Source organism: Chelonia mydas, chromosome 3 (assembly GCF_015237465.2).
Source record: "Chelonia mydas isolate rCheMyd1 chromosome 3, rCheMyd1.pri.v2, whole genome shotgun sequence".
Taxonomy (NCBI): Eukaryota; Metazoa; Chordata; order Testudines; family Cheloniidae; genus Chelonia; species Chelonia mydas.
In genome coordinates this window covers 52,188,890-52,202,819 of record NC_057851.1, presented here as the reverse complement: position 1 = coordinate 52,202,819, position 13,930 = coordinate 52,188,890, and positions in this window count along the sequence as shown.

The following is a 13,930-nucleotide window of genomic DNA, read 5'->3' as shown; positions in this document are numbered from 1 at the left end:
GGAAAGGGCCCCGCTAAAACATCTGGGCCCTCCATGGCAGGGGCTGCCCCCACAGCCGTAGCCTCGTCATCGACCGCGACGCCCCTCCCCGCGGTTCCCTCCACCAGCTCTGCGAGTGCCCCTCCCCCGGGCCCCAGGACATATGCCCGGGCGGTGGCAGGTTCCCCCTTGCCTGCCGCCTCATCATCTCGCCCACCCACCGCCTCCGCTACCATCACCAGCAGCCGGGGCCCTTTTTCCGCCTTGACCAGGAGGCACGGTGTCCGTTGCCTCCTGGTGCCCACCTCACCCCACGTGGAGACATACGTGCAGGCGTTGGCGAAGGTGGTAGGACCCACGGCTATTGTGGCGGCCTCCAAGATGTATGGGAAGGTCGTTTTTTTCTTAGCTACGGAGGCTGCCGCCCAAGAGGCGGTGGAGAGGGGCCTGGTGGTGGGGGGGGTGTTCGTCTCCCTAGAGCCGCTAGAAGACCTGGGCGTTCGCCTCGTCCTCACCTCCGTTCCTCTCTTTTTACCCAATGCTGCCCTGTTACCCGCTCTCTCCGCCCTGGGGAAACTTACCTCTGTCATCAGCCCTCTCCCGTTGGGCTGCAAGGACCCCACCCTCCATCACGTCCTTTCTTTCCGCCGGCAAGTGCAGCTTCTACCGCCGGCGGGGGTGCGTGACGGGGAGGCGCTCGAGGGGTCCTTCCTAGTCCCCTACCAGGGAGCCCGCTATCGGGTCTTTTACTCCACCGGAGAGGCCTGGTGCTACCTCTGCCGCTCGGCCGGGCATGTCCGCAGAGACTGCCCTTTGGCCCGGAGGGGAGGGGCACCCGAGCCCCCCGAGACCCGGCAGGATATCGGCCCCGTTGTTGCCGACACCCCTGGCTGCCCAGCACCTGGAACCAACCCTCCTCCAACTCAATCCATCGCTACTCCCGCCCGGGCCCCGGAGACTTCTTCCCTACTACGCCCGGGCGAGCAAGGGAGTCCCACCCTTGCCACTTCCATTTCAGCAGAACCTATGGAGGAGGGTGCGACAAAGATATTATCAGGCATAGGAGAGGGCCCACCCCAAGGAGAACCCCCCCCTCCTTATGCTGCCTCACCGTTGCCCCCCCGAACCCCTGAATTATCGCCTCCGCCCCCCGACACGACCCCTGCTAACCAGCCCCCTGACGACGCTATGGAGGGCTGGAACCTAGTCCAGGGGAAACGGAGCAAGCGGAAGGCTCGAGCTCCGCTGCATCCATCCGACGCGGAAGCCCCCTGGAAGACCAGGAAGGGAGGCACTGACATCGAGCCCTCCGCTGCGACCGCGAGTGAGATCCCTCCGCTGGTGTCGGGAGGGGAAGACAGACTGGCTTTGGAGGGCAGGACCCCCCCCTCCACGGGAGACCCTCCCCTCCGAGGCCCCTGAGGACGCCCCTTCTGCCCGGATACCATCCGAACCCCCCGCGAATCCCGAGGTGACTGCTGAAGCGGGCCCTAGAGGAGAGGCCCCCGGGGTAGCAGGCGTTGGCCTCTCCTCCGTGTACGCGGAGATTGAGGCCCTAGATTTGACCCCAGTCACCCAGGGAGAGGATGATCTACTCCCAGCTGGCCTCGGGATGGGCAATTTCACCCCAGCCCCTTTTTCCCCAGGCTCCCTCCCCCTGCTTGCCTTCCCGGGTGAGCACCATGCAGAAGGTGGTCTACCACCTGATGCCACGGCCGCCAAGACCACCACGGAGTCAATGCCTAGCATTACTGGGAGCCCCCTCCCTTACCCCTTAACCCTCGACTCTGCTCAGGAAGCACCTTCCTTTAGCTGCTTGCCTCCTGAATCTCAGAGCCTTACCTCTGCCCCTGCCCCCTCCCCTGCCCCCACCCAGTTTACCCCCTCCTGCAATGCTCCTGCCGCCCCTGGGGTTGCAGATTCCCCCCAGGGAGCAGTTTCTGCACTTTTTAGTTGCGACCCATTAGGAGCTGCAATTTTTCCCCCGCCATCCCCTTCCACCCCAAGGCATGAAATGGATTTAACAACCCCAGCCTGTCAGACGCCCCGTCGGTGGTCCGCACCCTGCCTACCCGCCTTAGCGGACCTCGAGGCTGTATTAAGAATCCCACCGGGGAGTACCCCGGGAACCGTAACCCCATCCCCCCATGAGCAGCGGCATGCACTACGGAAGTTCTTAGAACACACCCGTGGTGCCCGCAATAAAGTACAGCTAGCTCTTCAGCTCTGGGGGGACTTTGAACAAGTTTTTCAGGCCACAAGGGCCCTTATAAAGGAGGGCAGAGGGCACGGCAGGCGCGGTGCTACGGCCTACGAGCGGGCCCGCAACTTCCAAAGCGATCTACTCATCTATGAGATGGGTCACGGGTTGCTGCGCAACCCGCCGAGGGCCACAAACACTCCCGCCACTGAGAAACCCCCACCCCCCCAGCCCTCCGCATGATGCCCTTTATTATTGCAACCTTGAATACCAGGGGCTGTAGGATGGCTCTCCGCAGGTCCCAGGTGCTCTCTTACCTTCGGGAAGGGGGGTACTCTGTAGTTTTCCTGCAGGAGACCCATACGGACCCGACCTTTGAGGACAGGTGGCGGCTGGAGTGGGGGGACGGGGTCTACTTTAGCCACTTCGCGACTTGGCAAGCTGGAGTGGCGACCCTGTTCTCCCCCACCCTACAGCCCGAGGTGCTAGGAGTCACTGAGGTCGTGCCGGGCCACCTGTTGCACCTTCGAGTCCGTATGGAGGGGCTCGTGGTCAACCTTGTTAATATCTATGCCCCGCAAATGAGCCCAAAGCGGCCACAATTTTACCAGCGGGTGTCCGACTTTCTCGGCACCCTAGATTCGCACGAGTGCCTGGTCCTGGGAGGGGACTTCAACACCACCCTCGAGGAACAGGACCGCTCAGGGGCCGAGCCGAGCCCAACTGCTGCGAACATCCTCCGGGGAATAGTTGAGTATCACTCCCTAGTGGATGTCTGGCGTGACCATCACCCAGATGACACCTCCACGTTCACTTTTGTCCGGGTGGAGGCCCATCGGTCACACCACTCTCGGTTGGACCGTATTTATTTATCCCGTTTCCACCTTTCACAGGCTCACTCCTCCACCATTCGGCCGGCCCCTTTTTCCGATCATCATTTAGTTACTATAACGGTCTCCCTCCGTGCAGAGAGACCGGGGCCGGCCTATTGGCACTTTAATAATAGCCTGTTAGAGGACGAGAACTTTGTGACGTCCTTCCGGGAGTTTTGGCTGGCCTGGCGAGAGCAGTGGCGTGCCTTTCCCTCGGTGCGGCGCTGGTGGGATTTAGGGAAGGTACGCGCCAAGCTCTTCTGTCGCGACTACACTCGGGGCACCAGCCGGCGGAGAAATGCGGCGATAGAGCAGTTGGAACGGGAGGTCTTGGAGCTGGAGAGGCGCCTGGCCGCTGACCCCAAGGATCCGTCCCTCTGCGGAGCGTGCCGGGAGAAGCGGGAGGAGCTTCGGGCCCTCGAGGACCACCGGGCCCGAGGTGCCTTCGTCCGGTCCCGCATCCGCCTCCTTCGGGAGATGGACCGCGGCTCCCGCTTCTTCTATGCCCTGGAGAAAACGAGGGGGGCCAAGAAACACGTCACCTGCCTTCTAGCGGAAGACGGCACCCCCCTCACGGATCCGGAGGAGATGTGTGGGAGGGCCCGCGACTTCTACACAAGCCTTTTCTCCCCGGATCCGACCGATCCTGACGCTTGCGAGGTGCTCTGGGAGGAACTCCCCACGGTCAGCGTAGGCGACCGAGACCGGCTGGAGCTGCCTCTCACCCTGGCCGAGTTCTCGGAAGCCCTCCGCCGCATGCCCAGCATGGACGGGCTGACCGTGGAGTTTTACCGCGCGTTCTGGGACATCCTCGGCCCAGACCTAGTCACCGTCTGGGCTGAGTCTTTGCAGGGCGGGGTCCTCCCTCTGTCGTGCAGGCGAGCAGTGCTCACCTTGCTGCCAAAGAAGGGGGACCTCCGCGACTTACGAAACTGGCGTCCCCTCTCACTCCTTAGCACGGATTACAAAATCGTAGCGAAAGCAATTTCGCTGCGGCTAGGGTCCGTGATGGCGGACGTGATCCACCCAGACCAGACCTATACTGTCCCGGGTCGCAGCATTTTTGACAACCTCTTTCTAGTCCGAGACCTTTTGGAACTCGGGCGGAGAGACGGTCTGTCGTTCGCCCTCCTGTCTCTCGATCAGGAGAAGGCGTTTGATAGAGTAGATCATGGGTACCTCCTGAGCACCCTGCGGGCGTTTGGATTCGGACCTCAGTTTGTGAGTTTTCTCCGGGTGCTGTACGCCTCCGCGGAGTGTTTGGTTAGGCTCAACTGGACTCTGACCGAACCGGTCAGCTTCGGGCGAGGAGTGCGACAGGGGTGCCCCCTCTCAGGCCAGCTGTACGCTCTTGCGATCGAGCCTTTCCTCTGTCTCCTCCGCAGGAGGTTGACGGGGTTGGTGCTGCGGGACCCGGAGCTGCGGCTGGTCCTGTCGGCGTACGCCGATGACGTGCTTCTCGTGGTCCAGGACCCGGGCGACCTGGCGCGAGTGGAGGCGTGCCAGGCCATCTATTCGGCAGCCTCCTCCGCCCGAGTCAACTGGGTCAAGAGCTCTGGCTTGGCGGTAGGGGACTGGCGGCAGGCAAGCTCCCTCCCACCCGCGCTTCAGACCATCCGGTGGAGCGAGGGTCCTCTGCTCTATCTCGGCGTTTACCTTTCCGCCACGCACCCTTCCCCGCCGGAGAACTGGCAAAATTTAGAGGGCGGGGTGATAGAGCGGATCCGGAAATGGACGAGGCTACTCCGATGTCTCTCCCTCCGAGGGAGAGCACTGGTGCTTAACCAACTAGTCCTGTCCACGCTCTGGTACCGGCTCAACACCCTGGCCCCGGCCCCGGGTTTCCTGTCCCACCTCCGGAGATTGATTCTGGAGTTCTTTTGGTCGGGAATGCACTGGGCCCCTGTCGGAGTTCTTCATTTACCCCTGAAGGAAGGAGGGCAGGGCCTGAAATGTCTGTACACTCAGGTCCGCGTTTTCCGCCTCCAGGCCCTGCAGAGGCTCCTTTACAGTGCAGGTAGTTCGACGTGGAGCATATTGGCGCACGCCTTCCTGCGCCGCTTCCACGGGCTCCGATACGACCGGCAGCTCTTTTATCTTTGTCCGAGAGGTTTTCCGCGAGACCTCTCCGAGCTGCCGGTCTTCTACCAGGACCTCCTCCGGACCTGGAAACTGTTTCTCACGACCAGGTCCGTGGCGGCCACCGTGGGAGCAGATCTCCTCACGGAGCCCCTGCTACACAACCCCCAACTCTGTGTGCAGGTGGCGGAGTCCCGCTCGGTGCGCCAAAGGCTGGTCCTGGCGGAAGTCACGAGGGTCGGAGACCTCCTGGACTATGACCGGAGAGACTGGCTGGATCCCCTGACGCTCGCTCGGCGCATGGGGCTCTCCAGCCCCCGTACTCCCCGGCGCGTACTTCAGGAGGTGAGGGCTGCCTTGACCCCCGCTGCTCGGGCTTACGTTAACCGCGCCTTGTGCGAGGGCGCACCCCGCCCATCCTCTACCCCGGGCCCACCGGACCTTTCCATTGGGCCCCTACCCTGCCGATCCCGACAAACCCCTCACCCTTTCACAGCGAGCCGGCTGCATGAACTGCAGCCGGTCAGTTTTCAACTTGCATTACGGAAATATTTGTATACACTTACGCTTCACACCCTTCACGCCCACACCCTGGTGTCCCGTCCCGACACAAAGTGGCGGGACCTCCTGCTACCTTTGGAGGGTGAGCAACCTCGGTGGGCCAGCCTGTACTCCACCCTGGTCCCGAGGCCCGTCGGGGACATCAGTTGGCGGCTCCTTCACGGAGCTGTGAGCACGGGCGTGTTTTTGACACGGTTTACTTCCATCCCGGATACTTGTCCTTTTTGTACTGTGAGGGAAACCCTGGCGCATGTCTATTTAGAGTGTGCCAGATTGCAGCCCCTTTTTCGGCTCCTCACAAATCTTCTATTGCGCTTCTGGCTTCATTTTTCTCCCCACCTCTTTATCTATACACTCCCCATCCGTGGCCCCACAAAATCGCGGGATCTCCTGGTTAACCTACTCCTAGCCTTGGCTAAAACAGCCATTTACAAAACCAGAGAGAAGAGGTTGGCCCATGAAACGTCCTGCGATTGTGGGGCCTTTTTCCGATCCTCAGTACATTCACGTATCCGAGCGGAGTTTCTCTGGGCGGCGTCCACTGACTCCCTTGACACCTTCGAAGAGCGGTGGGCGCTGTCCGGGGCTCTCTGCTCGGTGACCCCGTCCGGTTCCCTCCGTCTGACCTTTTGATGGAGGGGAAGAGCGAGAGACACCAGCCCCAGCCATTGCCGCTGTGGACACCATCGTCACTGTCATCTAGGAGGGGTCCTATAATACGTGGGTGTCCCCCCCCACCCCCAAATCACCCACCCCGCAGCCGTGCCCATCTTGCCGGGCACTCTCGGGGGGGGATAATCGGTGATACCGGGCGCGGCACTGGGTAACTCGAGGGGGTGGAAGACCACGAGTGTCGAGGAAGCCCCCCCGCTCTAGGCCCAGGCTAGCCTGAACACTTCTCCCTCCTGAAAGCTGCTGTGTTATACCTTCTGTTTGCGTTGTTTTGTTGCATACTTTGATTTGGTTCTTTGGTAATTCTTGTAATTGTCACAATAAAATTTTTTTTTCTGTTTAAAAAAAAAACAAACCCTTCCCTGTTGGGAAACGGGACCTCCCTCGCTTGCTCCTCAGCTATCTGCTTTCTATTCTTTCCTAAAGCCTCCTGGCCTGGATTTTTCTTACTTTTCGACCCTGCCTTAGTCCCCCCTCCACCCCCGACCGGGCCAGACGCTTTTTTGTTTTGGTTTGGTTTTTTGCCGTTTTTTTTTTTGCTGCCGTTTGAGTGCTGGTTGGCTGCCAGCTTGCCGCCAGCACCCCCCCCCCCCACGCCTGCTCTCGGGCGCAGCTATTTGCCTTAGCTGAAACAGCCGGAGGAGGGGGGGAAGATTGCCGACCCGCTACCCGGAGGGGGGAGTGGAAGCCCCCAGACCCAGCCGTTTTGCTGTCAGCTTGGAATTTCTCCTTATTTCTGCAACATTCTCGGCCTGCCGGAAGCCTTGGTACACAGCCAACACAGCTGGAAAAGAAGATTTTAGAAGACAGAGGGAATCACCCAGGGAAGCTACAAATCATCGTGGAGGGGGCCGTAAGACTGAGTAATCTTTTGAATTATACTCTCGTGGGGGGGAGTTTAACTGTGGTTTAACTTCATTTGTGGCGGCACAGGGGGTGTGGCACGGAGCTGCCCCCTGATCCATCGGTGCCCCCCCCCAACATTATTACAACTGTCACGGCCCCCCCGCCGTCCGTCCCTGCCGGCAACCTGCCATCTGCCTTCGGATCCAGCTGTTTGCTTTGAACTTTGCCTTTCGGACCGGACATAACAGCCGACCAAACGAGACTCTTTGGACAAACGTGCTTGGGTCCACACACCCCCCCCGGACTGTTTACCCCACAGCTTGCCCCTATCACCGGACCCCGATTTCTGTTTTTCCCCCCTTCCAGGCCAACCCAGCAGGGAGGAGCGGTTAATCTGCTTCCCCCTCCCCACTCCTCCTTCTGGTGTCTCCCCGTCTCTCCCTGCTCACAATGGAGGGGAATGAGAGGGGCGAGGCCCCTCTAACAATATCAGTTGTCCCTCCCCCACGTACCCCCCTGCCCAACCCCGAGCCCCGCCCCCCCCAACCACCACTGTCAAAACACCTGCCACCGCCCCCGCTGGGGCACCGGCAGCAGGAGGCACCGGGGCGATTACTGCCGCTGCTACGTCCACTGTCCCCCCAGATTCTAGGAACCCCCCCAGTTGGCCGGAAAGGCCAGGGCAGGAAGAAAGGAAAGGGCCCCGCTAAAACCACTAGGCCCTCCATGGCAGGGGCTGCCCCCACCGCTATGGCCTCGTCATCGAGGCGTCCCTCCCTGCTGTTCCCTCCACCAGCTCTGCGAATGTCCCTCCTCCGGCCCCCAGGATGTATGCCCGGGCGGTGGCAGGCCCCGCCCTGCCTGCCACCTCGTCATCTCGCTCACCCACTGCCTCTGCTACCATCACCAGCGGCCAGGGCCCCTTCCCCACCTTGACCAGGAGGCACGGTGTCCGTTGCCTCCTGGTGCCCACCTCGCCCCACGTGGAGACATACGTGCAGGCGTTGGCGAAGGTGGTAGGACCCACGGCTATTGTGGCAGCCTCCAAAATGTATGGGAAGGTCATTTTTTTCTTAGCTTCGGAGGCTGCCACCCAGGAGGCGGTGGAGAAGGGCCTGGCGGTGGGGGGGGGGTGTTTGTCCCCCTAGAGCCACTAGAAGACCCGGGCGGTCGCCTCGTCCTCACCTCCCTTCCTCCCTTTTTACCCAATGCTGCCCTGTTACCCGCTCTCTCCATCCTGGGGAAACTTGTCTCTGTCATCAGCCCTCTCCCGTTGGGCTGCAAGGACCCCACCCTCCGTCACGTCCTTTCGTTTCGCCGGCAAGTGCAGCTTCTACCGTCGGCGGCGGCGCGTGACGGAGAGGTGCTCGAGGGGTCCTTCCTAGTCCCTTACCAAGGAGCCCGCTATCGGGTCTTTTACTCCACCGGAGAGGCCCGGTGCTACCTCTGCCGCTTAGCGGGGCATGTCCGAAGAGACTGCCCTTTGGCCCAGGGGGGAGGGGCATCCGAGACCCCCGAGACCCGGCAGGACATCGGCCCCGTCGTTGCCGATGCCCCTGGCCGCCCGGCACCTGAAACCAACCCTCCTCCTACTTGACCCGCCGCTGCTCCCGTCCGGGCCCAAGAAACACCTTCCCTACAATGCCCAGGCAAGTAAGGGAGTCCCACCCTTGCTATTACCAATCCGGCAGAGCCTATGGAGGAGGGTGTGGCAAAGATATTACCGCGTATAGGAGAGGGCCCGCCCCAAGGAGAACCCCCCGCCCCTCATGCTGCCTCACCGTTACCCCCCCGAACCCCTGAACCACCGCCTCCGCCCCCCGACACGACCCCTGCTAACCAGCCCCCAGACGACGCTATGGAGAGCTGGACCCGAGTCCAGGGGAAGCGAGGCAAGCGGAAGGCTCGAGCTCCGCTGCACCCATCTGATGCAGAAGCCCCCCGGAAGACCAGGAAGGGAGGCACTGACATTGAGCCTTCCGCTATGGCCACGAGTGAGATCTATCCCCTGGTGTCGGGAGGGGAAGACAGACTGGCATTGGAGGGCAGAATCCCCCCTCCACGGGAGACCCTCCCCTCCGAGACCCCTGAGGAAGCTCCTTCTGCCCGGATACCACCCAAACCCCCCGCGAACCCCGAAGCGACCGTTGAGGCGGGCCCTAGAGGAGAGGCCCTCGTGGTAGCAGGAGTTGGCCTCTCCTCCGTGTATGCGGAGATTGAGGCCCTAGATTTGACCCCGGTCACACAGGGAGAGGATGACCTACTCCCGGCTGGCCTCGAGCTGGGCAACCTCACCCCAGCCCCCCCTTCCCCATGCTCCCTCCCCCTGATTGCCTTCCCGGGCGAGCACCCTGCAGAAGGTGGTCCACCGCCTGATGCCATGGCCGCCAAGACCACCACGGAGCCAGCGCCTAGCGTCACTGGGAGCCCCCTCCCGTACCCCTTAACCCTCGACTCTGCTCAGGAGGCACCTTCTCTTAGCTGCTCGCCTCTTGAATCCCAGAGCCTTACCTCTGCCCCTGCCCCCACCCCTGTCCCTGCCCAATTCACCTCCTCCTGCAATGCTATTGCCGCCCCTGGGGTTATTTCTTTCCCGCCTTTCGTAGATTCCCCCCAGGGAGCAGTCTTTGCACTTTCTAGTCGCGCCCCGCCATCCCCTTCCACCCCAAGGCGTGAGATGGATTTAATAACCCCAGCCTGTCAGACGCCCCGTCGGTGGTCCGCACCCTGCCTACCCGCCTTAGCGGACCACGAGGCTGCATTAAGAGCCCCACCAGGGAATACCCCGGAAATTGTAACCCCACACCCCCATGAGCTGCGGCATGCACTACGGAAGTTCCTAGAACACACCCGTGGTGCCCGCGGTAGGGTACAGCTGGCTCTTCAGCTATGGGGGGACTTTGATCAAATTCTTCAGGCCACAAGGGCCCTTATACAGGAGGGCAGGGGGCAAGGAAAGCGCGGTGCTGCGGCCTACGAGCAGGCCCGCAGCTTCCGAAAAGATCTACTCATCCACGGGATGGGTCACGGGTTGCTGCGCAACCCGCCGGGGGCCAGGAACATCCCCACCAATAAGAAACCCCCACCCCCCTAGCCCTCCGCATGACGCCTCTCATTATTGCAACCTTGAACACCAGGGGCTGTAGGATGGCTCTCCGCAGGTCCCAGGTGATCTCTTACCTTCGGGAAGGGGGGGTACTCTGTAGCTTTCCTGCAGGAGACCCATATGGACCCGACCGTCGAGGACAGGTGGTGGCTGGAGTGGGGGGACGGGGTATACTTTAGCCACTTCACGACTTGGCAAGCTGGAGTGGCGACCCTGTTCTCCCCCACCCTATGGCCCGAGGTGCTAGGGGTCACTGAGGCCATGCCGGGCCACCTGCTGCACCTCTGAGTCCGTATGGAGGGGCTCGTGGTCAATCTTGTTAACATCTATGCCCAGCAAATGAGCCCAAAGCGGCCACAATTCTATCAGTGGGTGTCCGACTTTCTCGGCACCCTAGATTCGCACGAGTGCCTGGTCCTGGGAGGGGACTTTAACACCACCCTCGAGGAACAGAACCACTCGGGGCTGAACCGAGCCCAGCCGCCGCGAATATTCTCCAAGGAATAGTTGAGCATTACTCCCTAGTGGACGTCTGGCGTGACCATCACCCAGATGACACTTCCACGTTCACTTTTGTCCGGGTGGAGGCCCATCGGTCACACCACTCTCTGTTGGACTGTATTTACTTATCCCGTTTCCATCTTTCACAGGCCCACTCCTCCACCATTCGGCCGGCCCCATTCTCCGACTATCATTTAGTCACCATAACGGTCTCCCTCCGTGCAGAGAGACCGGGGCCGGCCTACTGGCATTTTAACAACAGCCTGTTGGAGGACGAGAGCTACGTGACGTCCTTCCGGGAGTTTTGGCTGGCCTGGCAAGAGCAGTGGCGTGCCTTTCCCTCGGTGCAGCGATGGTGGGATCTAGGGAAGGTACGCACCAAGCTCTTCTGCCATGACTACACACGGGGCACCAGCCGACGGAGAAATGCGGCGATAGAGCAGTTGGAACGGGAGGTCTTAGAGATGGAGAGGCGCCTGGCCACCAACCCCGAGGACCCGTCCCTCTGCGGAGTGTGCCAGGAGAAGCGGGAGGAGCTTCGGGCCCTCGAGGACCACCGGGCCCGAGGTGCCTTCGTCCGGTCCCGCATCCACCTCCTTCGGGAGATGGACCACGGCTCCCGCTTCTTCTATGCCCTGGAGAAAATGAGGGGGGCCAAGAAACACGTCACCTGCCTTCCAGCGGAAGACGGCACCCCCCTCACGGATCCGGAGGAGATGTGTGGGAGGGCCCATGACTTCTACACAAGCCTTTTCTCCCCGGATCCGACCGATCCTGACGCTTGCGAGGTGCTCTGGGAGGAACTCCCCATGGTCAGCGTAGGCGACCGAGACCGGCTGGAGCTGCCTCTCACCCTGGCCGAGTTCTCGGAAGCCCTCCGCCGCATGCCCACCAATAAATCTCCAGGCATGGACGGGCTGACCGTGGAGTTTTACCGCGCGTTCTGGGACATCCTCGGCCCAGACCTAGTCACTGTCTGGGCTGAGTCTTTGCAGGGCGGGGTCCTCCCTCTGTCGTGCAGGCGAGCGGTGCTCGCCTTGCTGCCGAAGAAGGGGGACCTCCGCGACTTACAAAACTGGCGTCCCCTCTCACTCCTTAGCACGGATTACAAAATCGTAGCAAAAGCAATTTCGCTGCGGCTAGGGTCCGTGATGGCGGACGTGATCCACCCAGACCAGACCTATACTGTCCCAGGTCACTGCATTTTTGACAACCTATTTCTAGTCCAAGACCTTTTGGAACTCGGGCGGAGAGACGGTCTGTCGTTCGCCCTCCTGTCTCTCAATCAGGAGAAGGCGTTCGATAGAGTAGACCACGGGTACCTCCTGAGCACTCTGCAGGGGTTTGGATTCGGACCTCAGTTTGTGAGTTTTCTCCGGGTGCTGTACGCCTCCGCGGAGTGTTTGGTTAGGCTCAACTGGACCCTGACCAAGCCGGTCAGCTTCGGGCGAGGAGTGCGGCAGGGGTGCTCCCTCTCGGGCCAGCTGTATGCTCTGGTGATCGAGCCTTTCCTCTGTCTCCTCCGCAGGAGGTTGACAGGGTTGGTGCTGCAGGAGCCGGAGCTGCGGCTGGTCCTGTTGGCATACACCGATGATGTATTCCTCGTGGTCCAGGACCCGGGCGATTTGGCGCGGGTGGAGGCTTGCCAGGCCATCTATTCGGCAGCCTCCTTCGCCCGAGTCAACTGGGTCAAGAGCTCTGGCTTGGCGGTGGGGGACTGGCGGCAGGTGAGCTCCCTCCCACCAGCACTTCAGACCATCCGGTGGAGCGCGGGTCCGCTGCTCTACCTCGGCGTTTACCTTTCTGCCACACATCCCTCTCCGCCAGAGAACTGGGAAAATGTAGAGGGCGGAGTGATAGAGCGGCTCCAGAAATTGACGGGACTACTCTGATATCTGTCCCTCCGAGGGAGAGCACTGCTCCTTAATCAACTAGTCCTGTCCACGCTCTGGTACCGGCTCAACACCCTGGTCCCAGCCCTGGGTTTCCTGACCAACCTGCGGACATCGATTCTGGAGTTCTTTTGGTCAGGAACACACTGGGCCCCTGTAGGGGTCCTTCATCTACCCCTGAAGGAAGGAGGACAGGGCCTGAAGTGTCTACACACTCAGGTCCTTGTCTTCCACCTCCAGGCCCTACAGAGGCTCCTCTATGGTGCAGGCAGTTCGGCGTGGAGCACACTGGTGCACGCCATCCTGCGCCACATCCGAGGGCTCCTATATGACCGGCAGCTCTTTTATCTCCGTCCAGGAGGTCTTCCATGAGACCTCTCCGGGCTGTTGATCTTCTACCAGGACCTCCTCCGGACTTGGAAAGTGTTTTTAACTACCAGGTCCGTGGCGGCCACCGATGGGAGTGGTGCAGGTGGCGGAGTCCCGCTCGGTGTGCCAGAGCTTGATCCTGGTAGAAGTCACGAGAGTCGGAGACCTCCTGGACTATGACCGGGGAGACTGGCTGGATCCCCTGACGCTCGCCCGGCGCATGGGGCTCTCCAGGCCTCATACCCCCCGGCGCGTACTTCAGGAGGTGAAGGCCGCTTTGCCGCCCGCTGCTCGAGCTTACCTCGACTGGGTCCTGCTAGAGGGCACGCCCCACCCACCCTCTACCCCAGGCCCGCCGGACTTTTTAATTGGACCCCTGACCCACAGATCCAATCGACCCCCCCACCCCTTCACTGCGAGCCAGCTGCATGAACTGCAGCCGGTACGCTTCCAAACCGCGCCAAGGAAACATCTATACACGCTCGCGCTCCACACCTTTCACACCCTCACCCTAGTGTCCCACCCCGACACAAAGTAGCGAGACCTTCTGCCACCTTTGGAGGGTGAGCAGCGCCGGTGGGCCAGCCTATGTTCCACCTTGGTTCCAAGGCCCGTCAGGGACATCAGTTGGCGGCTCCTTCACGGAGCTGTGAGCACGGGCACATACTTGGTGCAGTTCACCCCCATCCCAGATGCTTGTCCCTTTTGTGGTGTAAGGGAAACACTGGCATATGTATATCCGCCAGGCTGCAGCCCCTGTTCCAGCTCCTCACAAATCTCCTATTACATTTTTGTTTGCATTTTTCCCCTCACCTTTTTATTTATGCACTCTCCATCCGTGGCCTCACAAAGT